At 37.5% G+C, this 17,101-nt stretch overlaps 1 long non-coding RNA gene across 2 annotated transcripts in view; it reads right to left on the reverse strand.

Moving 5' to 3' along the window:
• Window positions 1–17,101, reverse strand: part of LOC115491225 (uncharacterized) — a 33,903-nt gene that overhangs the window by 15,076 nt on the left and 1,726 nt on the right. Inside the window, exon 2 of one of the 2 annotated variants that reach the window (XR_012053028.1) lies at window positions 6,546–6,661. This is a non-coding gene — a long non-coding RNA (uncharacterized lncRNA). Of the gene's footprint in view, window positions 1–6,545; window positions 6,665–17,101 lie in introns of both variants that reach the window. The other variant, XR_012053027.1, reaches the window with a different exon arrangement.

Raw genomic sequence — 17,101 nt, forward strand, 5'->3', positions numbered from 1 at the left:
GAAGGGAAGGGAAGGGAAGGGAAGGGAAGGGAAGGGAAGGGAAGGGAAGGGAAGGGAAGGGAAGGGAAGGGAAGGGAAGGGAAGGGAAGGGAAGGGAAGGGAAGGGAAGGGAAGGGAAGGGAAGGGAAGGGAAGGGAAGGGAAGGGAAGGGAAGGGAAGGGAAGGGAAGGGAAGGGAAGGGAAGGGAAGGGAAGGGAAGGGAAGGGAAGGGAAGGGAAGGGAAGGGAAGGGAAGGGAAGGGAAGGGAAGGGAAGGGAAGGGAAGGGAAGGGAAGGGAAGGGAAGGGAAGGGAAGGGAAGGGAAGGGAAGGGAAGGGAAGGGAAGGGAAGGGAAGGGAAGGGAAGGGAAGGGAAGGGAAGGGAAGGGAAGGGAAGGGAAGGGAAGGGAAGGGAAGGGAAGGGAAGGGAAGGGAAGGGAAGGGAAGGGAAGGGAAGGGAAGGGAAGGGAAGGGAAGGGAAGGGAAGGGAAGGGAAGGGAAGGGAAGGGAAGGGAAGGGAAGGGAAGGGAAGGGAAGGGAAGGGAAGGGAAGGGAAGGGAAGGGAAGGGAAGGGAAGGGAAGGGAAGGGAAGGGAAGGGAAGTTCAGGGAAGGGAAGTTCAGGGAAGTTCAGGGAAGGGAAGTTCAGGGAAGGGAAGGGAAGGGAAGGGAAGGGAAGGGAAGGGAAGGGAAGGGAAGGGAAGGGAAGGGAAGGGAAGGGAAGGGAAGGGAAGGGAAGGGAAGGGAAGGGAAGGGAAGGGAAGGGAAGGGAAGGGAAGGGAAGGGAAGGGAAGGGAAGGGAAGGGAAGGGAAGGGAAGGGAAGGGAAGGGAAGGGAAGGGAAGGGAAGGGAAGGGAAGGGAAGGGAAGGGAAGGGAAGGGAAGGGAAGGGAAGGGAAGGGAAGGGAAGGGAAGGGAAGGGAAGGGAAGGGAAGGGAAGGGAAGGGAAGGGAAGTTCAGGGAAGGGAAGGGAAGGGAAGGGAAGGGAAGGGAAGGGAAGGGAAGTTCAGGGAAGGGAAGGGAAGTTCAGGGAAGGGAAGTTCAGGGAAGTTCAGGGAAGGGAAGTTCAGGGAAGGGAAGTTCAGGGAAGGGAAGTTCAGGGAAGGGAAGTTCAGGGAAGGGAAGGGAAGTTCAGGGAAGTTCAGGGAAGTTCAGGGAAGTTCAGGGAAGGGAAGGGAAGGGAAGGGAAGGGAAGGGAAGGGAAGGGAAGGGAAGGGAAGGGAAGGGAAGGGAAGGGAAGGGAAGGGAAGGGAAGGGAAGGGAAGGGAAGGGAAGGGAAGGGAAGGGAAGGGAAGGGAAGGGAAGGGAAGGGAAGGGAAGGGAAGGGAAGGGAAGGGAAGGGAAGGGAAGGGAAGGGAAGGGAAGGGAAGGGAAGGGAAGGGAAGGGAAGGGAAGGGAAGGGAAGGGAAGGGAAGGGAAGGGAAGGGAAGGGAAGGGAAGGGAAGGGAAGGGAAGGGAAGGGAAGGGAAGGGAAGGGAAGGGAAGGGAAGGGAAGGGAAGGGAAGGGAAGGGAAGGGAAGGGAAGGGAAGGGAAGGGAAGGGAAGGGAAGGGAAGGGAAGGGAAGGGAAGGGAAGGGAAGGGAAGGGAAGGGAAGGGAAGGGAAGGGAAGGGAAGGGAAGGGAAGGGAAGGGAAGGGAAGGGAAGGGAAGGGAAGGGAAGGGAAGGGAAGGGAAGGGAAGGGAAGGGAAGGGAAGGGAAGGGAAGGGAAGGGAAGGGAAGGGAAGGGAAGGGAAGGGAAGGGAAGGGAAGGGAAGGGAAGGGAAGGGAAGGGAAGGGAAGGGAAGGGAAGGGAAGGGAAGGGAAGGGAAGGGAAGGGAAGGGAAGGGAAGGGAAGGGAAGACTATTTAGTGATTAGTTACAACCCTGAATACATTTGTGTTAGGATGGCAAGAAATTGCAATAACAACTACTAGTTGGTCTACAACTAACAATGATACCATAATTTCATTTTTCACTTTAATTACAAGAAATTTCACAATTTCTTAAATGGTCATCAAACTTCAGATATATTTTGTTTTCCCTTGTTCAGTATGCTTTGGAGAATAATAGATAAATTTTGTTTATACAGAACAGAAGGAAGATAAGCCTGAATCTCAAGATCAGACCAGGTCACTCAGAATTTTGTCCAGATGAAATCTGACGACCTTCATGGTGAATGCAGCATGACCTCTCCAGATCTCTGCTGTACTGCTGGACTGTCCTATTTAGGAAAATATTTCTCCTGATAGGTAGTCTAAACCTGTGCTGTCATAGTTTATGTCCATCATCTCTTGGTCTCCTGCTCTAAACACACAGCTGCAAGGAACCTAACTGCAGCTCCTTGATATTCTTTTCGGAGATGCTGATGGTAAGTGTGTCTAAAACCATCTCTTCTCCAGGCCAAAAAAGTCCTGGTACTATAGTGTGTCCATGAAGAAGGGGATCTTCTCCAGTGCCTGTTCATTTTCTTTGCCCTCCACAGAACTATGTCCTGTTTATCAGTGTCAATCTGTGTCAATCAAGCTGGAGATTGCATCTAGATTTGGTCTAGTGAGCACTGTGTAGAAGGAAATAACCAACCCTCATAACCTATGGGACTTGTTCCTTTTCATACACTTTCAAGATGCTCTTGGGTTTCCTTATTACCAGAGCACAGTATTAGGTCATGCTCAGTGTACTGTTTTCATTTTAATAATGAGAAAAAAAACCCCTCAAATTAATATAAATGTGGTGAATAATGTAATTCAAAGGATGGTTGAACTTCAGTGATAAAGATCAATTTTTTATGTGTACATGTGACTGCATATGTACCTTATCATGCTGTCCTATTTAGAAATGGCAAATGAATGCAATATTACATTAAATGGTCCATCTGCCTGAAAAGCAATAACTTTGGATCTTATATTCTGGAAATTTTGAAGGTATTTTGTCCTGAGAATACTCTTCAAATCGGAAGGCTGTTGAATGTTACATGAGTTGCAATAATTAAATATCAGCTCTGTCTGGAATATTTTAAATGCAATATATCAAAAGAAACATATCCTAAAATCACACTTTGAAAGGTGCATCTTAGCATCTTTCAGGTTTGGCATGATATTGAATAATTTTTTTACTTATTTTTAAAACAATTTGACTTTTCCTGTCTCAATCAAAAATAATATAAAATAAAGTATGTAAAGCCACAAATTAAAAACTGTTTTAATGATCTAGATTCTGTTAAAAGCCAAATTACTTTCCAGCTCTTAGTACTCCATGGAAATTATTAAACTGCAGGAACAACAGAAAACAACACCATGAAGTGTTCTAATGTGAGTGACAATAAGGTCAAAGCCCATTTGAAGAAAATTCTCATTTTAGATTCCATGCCACTGAGTGAGAACGAAGAGATTTCTAATTTTATATTTTGTCTGTGTTTATATTTCTAGGTCTACATGCACTTATTAAGTGTATTTGTAGTATATGTATGTAGTTCACTGTGTGGTAACTGTTCATTGTTTTCATAATCTTAAATAAAAGATAAAGTAGAAAGGATAAGTATGATAAAAATACGCACAAGATTCTTGATATAAACAGAAAATATTAACAGTTTAATTTCTATAAAGAAACCTATTGTACTCAGTGTGCTCAGGGTTAATACAGAAGGTTTTTACCTAACCACTACACAGCAGTCAAATCTCATCACCTTCAGCAGGAATAATTTATGGTTTAATCTTACATGCAGGCGTATTAAATTAGTATTACTCATCAGAACTCACTTATTAATAAAACAAGCTGAATTAGTCACCAGAGAATCATATTTGGAAATTCAATGACAATTTTACATTTTTAATAAAGGCTCAGAAATATTATTGCAGAGCAGGTGGTATGAAGAAATGTGGTCAAATTTGACATTCATTAATAATTGAAGTGTGGAACGTGACAGAGGTGAAAATTGATATTGATTTTTTTCCCCTCTAATATTTGGATGAGTTCTGAAAAGTAAATAAAATGAGATAACAAGACATATCAAGTCACCCTGATTTCTTTGATCACCTCTCCCTGTATGCACACATATATATCACTATTTTCCTTATCATGTTTTTGAATAATTCAACATCCATAGTCTTTCCAGTTCAATGCATTATAAAACATGCTCCAGCTGAGTTTCAATCATATTAGACTGAAAGCTGAATTTTTTATGAAGGATTATTTAAAACAAAATGTGTCTTGGGCCCTACAGTCTCTGAAACCAAACAATCCTGAGAGTTCAGTGAAGAAATGTCAACACTGTGGAGAATTTTTCTATTCAAAAAATTGAAGGAATCCTGTTTGATGTATATTAACCATATCAATATTAACAAACTTTTGCTGGATTTCAGAAGTGATATGACAGCAGCAGTACTACCAGGCTTGTATTTTAACTAGATGTGAAAGCTCCAAAATACTTGTACTCACGCTGAACTTGACCTGCCTTTGGGACAGCTGTAGCAGCACTCCCACTGATTTCAGTAATGCTAATTTTCAGGCTGAGTTGAAGCTAGACACTTTGGCCTCTTTGGACTCTAAGCATGAAAGGATGGCCATCAGCCTCTGCTGACCAATATTCAGCACACTGTAGGCATCTTCATGGAGTATATTCTGAGGGATTTTTGTGGCTATTAGAGGTCTCAAGTATATTTTATGGTGCATGGATTTTATTTCATCATTCCACACCTCCTTCTGTCCTCACACAGGTTTGTGGTCAAGATCATCTTTACTAGAAGAAGATCTTTACTTGGTTCAAGATCTTCATCCACATGAATATCTAGTTCCATTTTTTTAGCCCGTACTAGTCATACCAATAGGAGAAGCTGACTGAAAAAGCTGGAGTCTTCCACTTCTGTGTGTTTACAAAAGTAAATTTCTTGCTTCTGAAGAAATTACTCTAGTTACATACTCTGCCTATAGGTGAAAATGTTATTGTAAAAAATAAAAGAAAAAAATCACTTTCTCCAATGTTTACTGTATAGGGTACTTCAGACTCAGTCCGACTTCCATTTGAGACTTTAAAATAGCCATGTGCATATCTACACTTCAGACTCTTTGCAATATCACTCTTTCTTTTGCACTATCTCCTACAAGTTTTTGTAGAACTGCAAGACAATCCTGTTCTCATAGACTTTATCAGAGTAATTTTCTGGATTTTATGCTATACAAATTACCTAAATAATCAGCCCACAGGTGGTTTTCAATAGATATAATAATTGAAATCTATTTGAATAGATTTAATAGATTTTAATAGATTTAATAATTGAAATCTATATTGGCAGAATAATTTCTCTAGAGTTAATCTTTGAGGTGAGAGGAGATCAAAGAGTGTACTCATATATTGACTGCAAAAAAACTAAAGCGGCTAAAAAATGACAAAGAAGCAGTACATTCAGAAAATAAATTAACAATCAAAAATTAAGGGAGGAAGTAGAAAAGCCTCAAAAATATGAGGCAGAAAATATGTCAACTCATTAGATTTTGGTTTTTTTTTTTTTTAAGGATGCTTTCATATGTTAAGATTAACATCTCTCCTCAAAGATATTGAGCACAAATAATATTGATTGACTGCAGTTATTTTATGCTCTTGTGCCTTCTGTCTACTGCAGAACAAGTAACTGTTTGAAGATCCAGTTTTCTGTTAACAAAGCTCTAGGTTGATGCTCTAAGTCTCATTTTTTTAGAATGAATTTATATTGACTTCAATAGCCAGCATTAATGAAATCTAATCAAATAACTGAAAACATATTCCACAAGGTATTTTCCTTTAATTAGTGAGTATTACAGAAAATATGAGATGGCTGAGAATTTAAAATATAATAACACATTATTCTTATTCATTATTGTTTTTATTTATTATATCTTTCAAATATTAATGTTGGAAACATAATTCCAAACTGTGACCTGTGAGCTATTTGGAATCTGAGTTCCATTTCCTTGGTTTTTTAATTATTTTATTATGTGTAGGTTTTCACCACAAAAATGTATGATAATAACAAATGTTGCTGTTTTCATTAAAATTAGAAGATAGCTTAATTGGCAACAGTGTGCTACTGGGCAGCTTAAATTGTTCTTATGTGACAGACATGGTGAAAATAGGAAAATATTCCCTCATGCAAAATCTGCATTTAGTTGTTCAACAAAAAGATGGAAATTGAAGTATTTGTCTGTGACAGCTATCAACTTCAGGTATGGTCTGCTACCAGCAAAAGCAGATTTGATAAGTGTAAGGAAAAGAAAACTGCAAAGAAGTGAAAGAACATGATTTAAGTTGATTGATCAAATTATGAAGAAAATATGTGTCCTTAGGTCATCAGTGCACTATAGGCTGCAATGGTTTTCTTCTTCACATAGACAATTCTTACTGAGCCAAAAATGCCCTAAGTACAAAGTATTTCTCATCAATCACCTGAAGGGCTGAACACTAAAAAATAGTGACCTTTTTATACACCCCTCAGATCAAAATCCCATAATTTTGATTGTATTCTTTTTGAAACCATTTGGGAAAAAAACATATGGTTTTCTCTCTTTAGTTTTGATAGCTTCCCCTACACATTTCCCCATCCCCACCTCCCTTGTACATACCTGGAATTCGAGGAGGAATTTCAGGTCTTCTCATACTTCTATGACCCATGTTTCACGGGGTGATGTTAAGTCAGAGATCACAGCTGTACTTTTGGAGGGTCTCTTTGTTCTGTGTTCTTCTTAGGAAACAAAAATATCAACAGTTTAAGTATGTAGTTAGTAGAAAAGTTATGAAGACAACTCCTTTTACTGAAAGGAGTTTTACCCTGTTGCAACATTTTCCTTTCTTCTGACAACATTCTTAATACAAATATGAAAACAAACAGGGACCTCAGTATTCTTCAGAATACTTTGCTGTAATGTAAAGTGTTTCATCCTTCTTATCCTTGATATATTGTTAATTTTGTCCAGCATTACACGGCATGTGTTACAAATCACACACAGGTTTATAAGCATGTATGTAAGACAGACATAGAAAAAACTGTGGGACACTTCTCAATACCTCAAGTAATTATTTCCTGTTACAAGTCCATAATAGATGGATATCTGTCTCAAGATCTGAAAAATTCTACATTTTCATCTGGGAAAACATATATTTATTCCCTTCATTGCTACTAATGTTGAAGCAGGCATCATAATCTGGGTGATATTCTTTTGAAACCATGGCACCTGTAATTTCTCTCTCTTTGCTGAACAATTAACTTATAAAGCTTATAAAGCTTATAAACTGCCCTGAATTGCCAGCTTGTATCTGTACCAGCCTACTGAACCTGAACTTTCTTGTAATGCCTCAGGCTATAGTTTTTTGAAACTCCTAGAAAACAAGTCACAAATTTTATTTGCAATGATTTTGTGCAACAAAGGTTCCCTCTTCCTTATTTTAAACCTTGAACTCAGACCTCTTACTGTAGCCACACTTATTTTTTTTTGCCTGGTTCATTCATGCCTTAATTCATTCACTTGTGGTTAAAAATTACTGTTCTTAGGAGTTAATGCACTATCCAAAGAGAGATTAAAATGAGTAGTCTAGAAGTAATAACTAGCTTTCTGCCTGTCTTGAACCCCCTATTTACATAAAAGGTTGGTTACTTCTCCCTGATATATCAAGGGATCTGACCCCTATCCCATTTTTTCCCCATTATTACAAGAAGATTACTTAATTAAAGAAATTACTTAGTCAACTATCAAGATTTAAAAATACATCTATTTTCTTATTTCAAGCATAGAAAGAAAGGTGGGGAGCTTAGTCAGAAAACGTCCTGACAAGAGATAGAGATACAGTTACAGTTATTTAATTCTTCATGTGTTACATTGCTTGCTTTGCTACTGATACCATTCCACTGATTTCTACACTGCTGAGCCAGAAAATGGATGACAAGTTTGTACTTCTGTATAAAAAAAAAAAAAAAAAAAAAAAAAAAAAAAAAAATTCAGGAATTTTGTGACATATGACAGAATATAAGTGAGCAAAGCAATAACTTAAATTTTCATTGCTAGGGAGACCTATATCAAACGTTATGGAAAACTGTGACTATCAATTCTAGTTTTCTGGATCCAGAACCTATCAGTGCCTATTATTAAAGGATTGTGGAGGCATGACCCTGAAATAGTGCACTTGCTATTAGGTTGTCAATATTGGCATTCAGCCTCTAAGGATCTTAAGATCTTCAGCAAACAGTGAACATAGTCATTGGAGTCTGTCAGAGTTCATGCTCTTTTGGTCAGTATTTGAGGAGACAGTGTATTTCTGTGTGCTGGACATGACATTAAAGCCAAATTTTGGGCACCTGATTCTGGAGAGAAAATACCAAATTGATGGAGAATGAACAATTGGACAGATTATTTACCTCATAAGAGACAAGAAGTCAATCTTTAGCCAAAAGTTGTAGGAAATTAATTCTTCTTAAATGAGTGGCCAAATATACAATGTGGTTTGGAACAACCCAGAGATCACTGAATATACAAAAAATACAGAAAAGCAGATTGCTTTCTTGAATTTAAGTTTTTTTCTTTTAGACAAGGAGAAAAAATGTATCCACACCATTGCAAAATGGGCAAAGTATTATACTACTTGATTTTAAAAAATATTGCTTAGTAATATGTAGTTAATTATTTATTTGGAAAATATTTTCTGAAAGGGAAATTAGAGGTTGCCATTACAATCTGGTAGGGGATAAATGACCATTTTTATCTCAACTTAGTGGTGACACAAAAGGCTCACTGACTTCTCTTTTTTAATTATGACAAAGATTAGAAAGCAATAAACTCTAAAATACTGAAATTAAAATACAAAATTGTACATGCATTACTGGTGCCCATATTTTTATGACTCCTATGAGAGCAGTAACTTCACTTTTATTTTATATCAGTTAACTTGCTTAGGTCATATTATAAAGTAAACATCCTTAGTGTAGTCAAAGCTGCTGATTCTGGATTTCTTTGTATTCATGATGCAAAGACCTGAATTAAAGGTGTTAGGTTGATGTGAACTTGTACACAATATCTTTTTGTTTCATTTCTTACATAACATTCCTTGTTCATCTTCTGATGTCAAACAGACATTTAGCACCAACAACATTCAGTGGTAAGGAAAACCACAGAAAAAAATCACAGAATACCTGAATATCCTATGCTCTTTACTTCTACTGCTCATTCTGCTGACTTGTGGAAAGAAACATGTGAAGTAGCTTGCCTGACTATTGGTTATTATCTCAGGATAATAACCAACACAGAGATTGGAAAACAATCTTTTATAACTTGTCTGTGGCCTAGACAGTGACTTACATTTCACAAGAGAGGTTCTGCCTGTCTTCATGTCTAGAAATACCTGCACGACTATGTGCGGGACTTTCTCCTAGCTGTCCTCACCTAAAATGGGAGCAATAGTTACTCTTTCTAACAGAGTTTTGTGTCTCAAATGTATCAGTGTAGGTAGCCACTACGTTCATATTATTGTAACAAGGAGAAGCAATGCTGCCAATATCCCATCACTCCTGCTAAAAATTGTACTAAACAAGAAAGATAATACACAAAAAATAAGTAATTAAAAAAAAAAATTTACAGAAAATACTGTTAAAATGAGGGGGATAAATGGTGAAGGATAGAGAAATAGTTAAAATATTATTTTGGGGTCTTGCTTGCTTTTATTTTAAATTAATTTTACCTAGTCTAATAGTCGTATCCATTTACAGGGCTCTGTGTGAAAATAATGGACAGGTCAGGACAATATATTCCTGGAATATATATGAAAAAATATACACAGAACATCTTTTCTACATAAATTCTTGTTCTCTATAATTTATCAAATGCTGTGTGGTCTGTACTAAGATCATATATTACGAACAGTGAGATGTTTTTTTCGCTTCAGGTGAGTACTTGCTTATTTGTCCTACTCCAAATTCACTCTAGCTACACATGTTTCTTGTTACTTTATTGCACTTACTTAAAAATGCTATTAGTGTAACTCTATACAGTCCTTACTTTCACTTCTTGTCCCAGTAAATGAAAACAAAATATACATATCCATACATTTGCAGTTACATTTCAATATATGCATTATGTACATTATTAATCACCATTAGAGATAAACGTATTATAACATCTTAGTTTTCAATGTAGATCTAACAGACCTCTGCACTCTTTTATAGCTGAAGGCATATATACAGCTTCCTGGTAAGAACTTCTTTCAAAGCATCAGTGGTCCTCCCAGTATTGTTTCTATTCTCCTGATGGATGCAAGCGGAAGTTTTTTGCCTTTCTCTAAATTAAACCTGGTCATTATTTTCCTTCTCTTTTTTTAGACCACCAAGTGGTACAAGGACATTCCTTCTTACTCTTTGTGTATTTCTTTGAGAGTTGGCTATAACTGAGTTCTGGTGTAACTTTTAGGCATTCTTCTCTTCTACCCAGTCTAACATATGGAGAGAACCTTGCCTTTCTCTTTCTGACATCAATCTGTCCTTGAAGTCTTGATTTCTCAGTCATGTATTTCTAGCTTGTGCTACCAAATGAGGCTTGTGGGAATCCAGGGCTTCCCTCTGGCTGCCCTGGCAGGCCTGGGACCCTGGCAGTGGGTCAGGAACCCCCCTGGACAGAGCCCCGGGAGACACTGTCTGTGATCTCTGTCCATGGAAAAGAGTTTTCAATCTTACAGGATGAATTACAAGCTTTGAGTGTTTGATAAGAATAATAATTAAGTGTGACACGGGTGCAAAAGTAAAATTTTAGATTTCTAGATTAGGGGTTCAGAGGGGACAAGATGGAGGAATTGGGTGTGTCTTGTCCTTTTCCTCCTTCTTCATGCCCTCCATGTTTCACTGTAGTGTTGGCATTTTTCTATTGGTTTAGGCTGGGGACACGCTGTTTAACGTAGATGATAGATATTGGCACATTATTGTAAATATAGTACACGTAGTTTCTGGTATATAATGTTTGTACCATCCCACTGAGGGGCAGAGCCCCACACACTGCCCTGCAGGATAGACCTGAGGCAGGGCAGCAGAACATGTTATAGATAAGCAAGAATAAACAACCTTGAAAACAGCACAGACGAATTATGGCTTCTTCTTTGGCAACGGGGCAGAAAGACAGAGACTTTCTACAATCTCGGAATCACCAATACCCTCAGATTCCGACAAGGCTATGAAATCTCTTTTTGGCATTGCAATTGGCAGAAACAACCAAGCACAGGACTAAACAATTAATCTCTTCAGTCCTTCCTAGGCCACAGATCTTTAGCTCTTTTTCAACAGTTTTTCCCGTGAAAACTGTTAGCTCAAGAAATAGAATATGTCTGGAGAAAAGCACATGGTCAAGAAAGGGTAGGAATAATATATCCAAACCTCTTGAATTCTCTTGACTGTCTAGTCACAATCATTTAAACACTTTAACATTCTACCTCTTACCAAAGCCAAATATTCCTTTCTGCAGATAAGACTTTATACCTAGAGACTCTGAAGAACTACTTACACTCCTTAATCCTTGTCAAAAATGGTTTCTGCCTAATCTACATTAAATTGGTATTTATCTCAGAAATAGGTCAGAAATAGTGTCTTTGTTTGCGTGCCTTGGAGCTGATTAATATTTCTACCTTTATTTCTTGGAAGGTATGCGTTCACCCTTGAAATGAAACACTGCATCTTCCTACTCCTTGAAGGTGCTTGCTTCTTCTCAGACAAGAGAAGGCAAGAAAATTTTTGTTGTCTAATTTTGCTGTTTGTAGTTTCCTTTCTCAACCTAAAAAGACTAAAAAAGTACATATGGTGCATGTTTCAGAAAAAAAGGAGGAGATATTGACATTCGGATATTCTTCTATTTAACAATTAAGCACTGAGTAATTCTAGATGTCACTATGATTATCAGCGTGTAGGCTACCAAGAGCATCATGTCATGCATCATATTTTATGTTGCAAATAGTATTGCTAAAACAAGAAGATTTTTGTTTTATTTGGCATGCCTTCCTCTCTTTAAGTTCTTTATTTTAACACTGTTGTCACTTTACTATTGCAAGTCACATATTATCAAGCAGATCTACTGTATGAATGTGCCAAGACAATTAAGTTCATTAACTTTTTATTCTTTCCAGATTAACAAACGAAGGGAGTAAGAAATGAAAAATGAATTGTAATGTTGTTCGCACTTCCTTACACTATGCAGAAATTGAAATGAAGCAGTGAAAATAATGGATCATGTTGTTCTGATAAAGTGTAGTTGGCTATGCAAATCTGTGTACATTAATTCTTGTTTCAAGTCAGTGGTTAATGTGCTTCAGTGTACCACTAGTGATGTTAGTGGTCTTAGCTCTTACCGCCTAGCTAATATTTCGTTTGGTGTTTTCAAAAGTCTACACTATGGATTCTAGTATAGAAAGACTGTTCATGTATCTCCAGGACTGTAGGTAATTTGTGATTATAATGGGCATGCATGGCACTGTTTTCTTTTTATCTCCCCTGCTCCCCACTGCTGCTAGAAAGTGGATGTGTGATAATGACTCCATAAAGACATTGGCCAAATGAAAATTTGGCTGATGACTCTGAGGACCTTATACTGTTGTATACAGTACACAATGTTATTTGCAGAAATACTTTTTCACATATAACAGGAAGTCAGTAATTGTAATTCTGACTTGCACTGTAAATCCTTTCATCTGTCCTTTTAAAAAAATATGTTTGATTGGCATAAGAAAAGACAAAGTTATACTTTGATAATTTTTCAAACAATTTATTTGCATTTTATTAATAATACAAGAGAATTAGCCTTAGAATTACTCACAGTTCATAAAATATATTAATCGCTTGGATTATTGTTCATCTCTGTCCTCCGTTGTCATGTTCTAACCAATATCCCTCATATCTCTTCTAAGGGTATAGAGTGACAGTATGAGTGTTTTGAATTCACAAACCAGTAAACTGGCCAGACTGCAGGTTAGTGAAGAGTTCCATCTCATCTTGTATTCAGCATTTGAGCAGTTAAAAAAACATGAGGAAAAAAATCACCACAATAAAAATAGCGACTGCAACTGGCATAACATTAAAGGGCAGTATGCCACAGCAGTGCAAAGGATATGATGCATATTCAGAGCAGAGACAGTCAAATTTCTTTAAGTGAGCTTGATACATGGAAAGACAACAGGCATTGATTGTATTTCTTAACATTGCTAAAATATAGTTTGTAGTCTGCTGACTACTCCTACAAATAAATGATACTTGCTGCAAATTTCAAATTTAGCTTCATTCCAGGAAATAGCCACCTGATACTGTATTACTTCATAAGGGAATACTCCACTGCTGACATTTCCTGCAGTAAGGCTCCCTGTTTGTCTCTGAATGCCTTTTAAGAATCAATCAGCTCTACCTATGATTCAGATTAAGAGTCTGATATAGTCACAGCCTGAATTATTTTTTTCTTTTATGTTACTCTTGTCTTAAAAAAACGTTGAGGTCTAAATAGTCAAAAAGTTTATTTGTGTTATAAGGCTCAATATCTGGTTTCTTTTTTTGTAAGAATGGCAGTTTTAAAGTCTTTGCTTTTAACAGTTTTAAGTACATTCAGTAAGTACTCTTTTAAGTCCATTCAGTAAATAAAACTTTAGGCATAATGAATGCCTAAGACGTGCAATTTCCATCATGGCTTTACACCAGCATTAATTTAATGGGGTATAAACTAGGAAAAAATGATTGATGTAAATATTAAAGGAAAATATTCTTTCTTTTTTTTTTTTTTTGTGATTGAAAGTGTGGAAAAAGTATCTTCTGGCTGCTTCACCTGTCAATGAGATAATAGTTGGTATATTTCTATAGAATAAGCAATGATTATTCTCCTGTGCAGCTGAGAGGGGAAGCCAAATTATAATCTCTTGCATATGTGACCTAAAGAAGACCAACAAAGTGGGAAACACAAAAAATAATTCTCTCAAAAATTCTTCATGGTTAGTATCACACCTGAATTTCTTTGTATGTTTAAACACACTTAGATACATAGAGATGTAAACTTAGAAGATGTAGATACAAACAAGTATATGGAGACAAGATATGTATCTGTGCTAATGTGTAGCTTGCTAACATGTAAAAATATTTCATTTTTACATATCTATATGTATGTATTTGCATGACATACCTTTTGTGCGTATGTTATATTCAGGTGTGCAGACACATAAATAGCTTTGCCTTTCTCATTATTTTCCTTTCCTATACCTTTCATGACCACTCTATATGGAAAATATATATAATGAAAACATTCATGGAAGTGTGTATAGGCACAAACACAGATATACATTAGATCTCTGTGTAAGAAAGTGGGGAGAGAATGGAATGGGTGTGCAGAGAGAGGAAATAGGTTTGAATTCCTTGTGTTTCCTATGCATACACCCATGTAAGCCTACACACAAAACACACTGACAAAATTCTCCACTAGCTATTTTCCTAGTAATCATAAAAAATGCCTCTGTTTATCCCAAGGCATAATTTGGTCAGATTTTGTTTGTTATATCACTTTGTGCCTGTTGATTTAATATTTTGCTTCAAATGCTATATCTTCCATCTCTTATTTATGGTGATCTTCATATATACATGATTTGTATATAAAGCAAGGTAGTCACAGTGAAAGAAGGTATTGATCTTTTTTTTCTTTTTCTTTTTCTATATAATGCGTACTTTTGGACCTTAGGAAAAAGTACAGACTGCAAAAGAAAAATGAAATTATGGAAAATAAAAAAAAAACATTTCATGATTTGTGAATTCTTTCCAGGAAGTTATACAAGAACAACACTTTTCATCTACTAGGAGATGTGACTTTAAATAAAAAGCAAGTTTGCTAATTTCTTTTTCAGTGGGACATAACTTGTATAGTACTTTTGAATTGAGTCCTAAATATGAGAAGGTAGATGGAGAAGAAACTTGAAAAAGAAAGATATGAGTTCAGAAAAATGAATAGCGAAGCACTTTACATAAACTTCCAATAAATTCACCTGCAGCCCTAACACATCAATCTATTAGATAAATGGTTTCTCTTTACATAGTTAGAATTCTTCCTTTTTCCTTTTTGTCTCCTTAAGAGTAGCCAGCTGGAGAGGTGAAACAAGGCCTATGTTCCATATAGTGATGCTGCCAGTAAACAATTTGCCTTCTACCAATACATATTGCCCAAATAAAGGATTCAAGGGTATTTTCCTTTTCATTTTTTCCAGGCTGAGATGCTGATTACATACATTCTGGAAAGTCTTGATTTCTAGAAAAAAGTGTCATTTTCTTTCAGTCTTCAATGCAAACTGCTCTTTTCTTCTCAACCTGACTTCTCTTTAAATTGTGTGTGCATGTGTGTGTGTGCATGTATAAGTTTTTAACAGTAAGTCCTGGGATGACTTTATGATGCTTGTATCCCCATTCATCTGTTTAGCCCAGAAATGAGTTTTGCACCCTTAAGACTGGTTCTGAGTGCCAAGGAGGGGAGAGAAGAGGCACAAATTTTGTTTTCAGAAACTGCACTTGCTCCCCTCATCCTTTTTCTGGACTGCATTGTTTTCATTATGGATGGAGGGTGGGACAGAGTTCTCCTTTGCTTTTAGTTAGTTTTTTTTTCCTAGCTGAGGCAGAGAAGTTCCCTGGACTGTGGTTTTACTTTTTCTTGGACCTGTTTAAAGCTGCTCTGGACTGAGCACCAGAAGAGTAGCAGCAGCTCGCACCTGTGGCCCAGGGCTGGGCCGCAGCACTTCCACACTGGGGGGACTGGTGGCAGACTGAGTGAGCCGAGCTGCAGCCCACGGAGGGGACTTTCTGGGTTTGCCATCTCTTTGGAGCCTCAAGAAGTTTTATTGCTTAATATTGTTCAATTTTTGTGCTGGTGAATGCTTTGCCTGTTAAATAAACAGGTTCTATTCCACTTTCCTACAAGGAATATTCTCCCAAACCAGCTGGGGGAGGGGCTGCTTGAATCTGCTTTCTAGAGGAACCTGTTTGGAGATTTTCTCCCAGATTTGCCCTAAACCAGGACACATGTTCACATAACTTGCTTGCCCAATTCTGCTTTGCTGTCTTGGGAAATCCTGAGATTTCTTATTTTATATGTTAGGAAAATCATCTATTGAAATCATATACATTATAGGAAATAGCCTAGTCATCACCAAATGGCTAAAATGTAATTGCTTTGAAATTCTGGAAAGCAATGATAAGTCTGTCTGCATGATGTGTGGAATTCCAATTTGTATATCAACACAAACAAAAATCCAACAGTAGCTTGAAAGCAGAGTGGGACAACTCATGACAAGAAGTCTCTCTTCATATGCATACATGCTGGCAGGTTTCTCTATGCTTAATTGGCATGATAATTTTTATGCATAATTCTGAATGCAACGTAGAACCACTGGCATGGGGTAGGGTAGGTATAGTGGCACACCATATTGGACTTTATTCCAGCTTCAGGATGGTTTTCTGAGAGCACATGATAATAAGGAAGAATTTCACTACCCAACAGTGGGTGCAATTTTATCAGTTACTTCCATATTCAGGTGGTGTGAAGGGCAGAGGCCTAGACAATCCCTATTACTTTCCATTCATTTTATATTCACGAGAAATAATCTGGTTCCAATGAATGATCTATTCTACTGTACAAGTGCCTTTAAGGAAGTCATTTACCTACTCAATAAGAAATATATTCAGCTGCTCTTTTTTGTCTTGATGCATGCAGTCTTAGGTGATGAGCAGCTGTGCACATGTGAAGGTGGGAAAGGCAGACTTGGAGGGAATTCTGTTCTGGTTATTGCATGTTATCCAGGGAATCAAAGTATGATAGCACAGTTCACAAAAGTTCATTTTTCCTCCAGAAGCACAAAAATAAAAAGTCAGAAGTTGAAGTCAGAGCAGATCCCACATGGATTGTGCTTGATTATGTGAAAAGAATTTTACTCCAAAGGAAATTATTGTAATACCTAAGCAGTTTAAATGGCATAAAAAAAAGACCAAACCATTCAAAAATCATAATTCAAATCTACTCATTCCTTTATGTGAGCACCATTGTGGACAACATAAAGCTGAAATTCTGTGTAAAGTGAAGTTTAAGTCCCTGAACAACTTCAGGCAATTTTTGCAAAATTTCACTCACCGTTTAGTTTAGTGAAGTAAATA

The sequence above is a fragment of the Taeniopygia guttata genome, chromosome Z, assembly GCF_048771995.1.
Source record: "Taeniopygia guttata chromosome Z, bTaeGut7.mat, whole genome shotgun sequence".
Taxonomy (NCBI): domain Eukaryota; kingdom Metazoa; phylum Chordata; class Aves; order Passeriformes; family Estrildidae; genus Taeniopygia; species Taeniopygia guttata.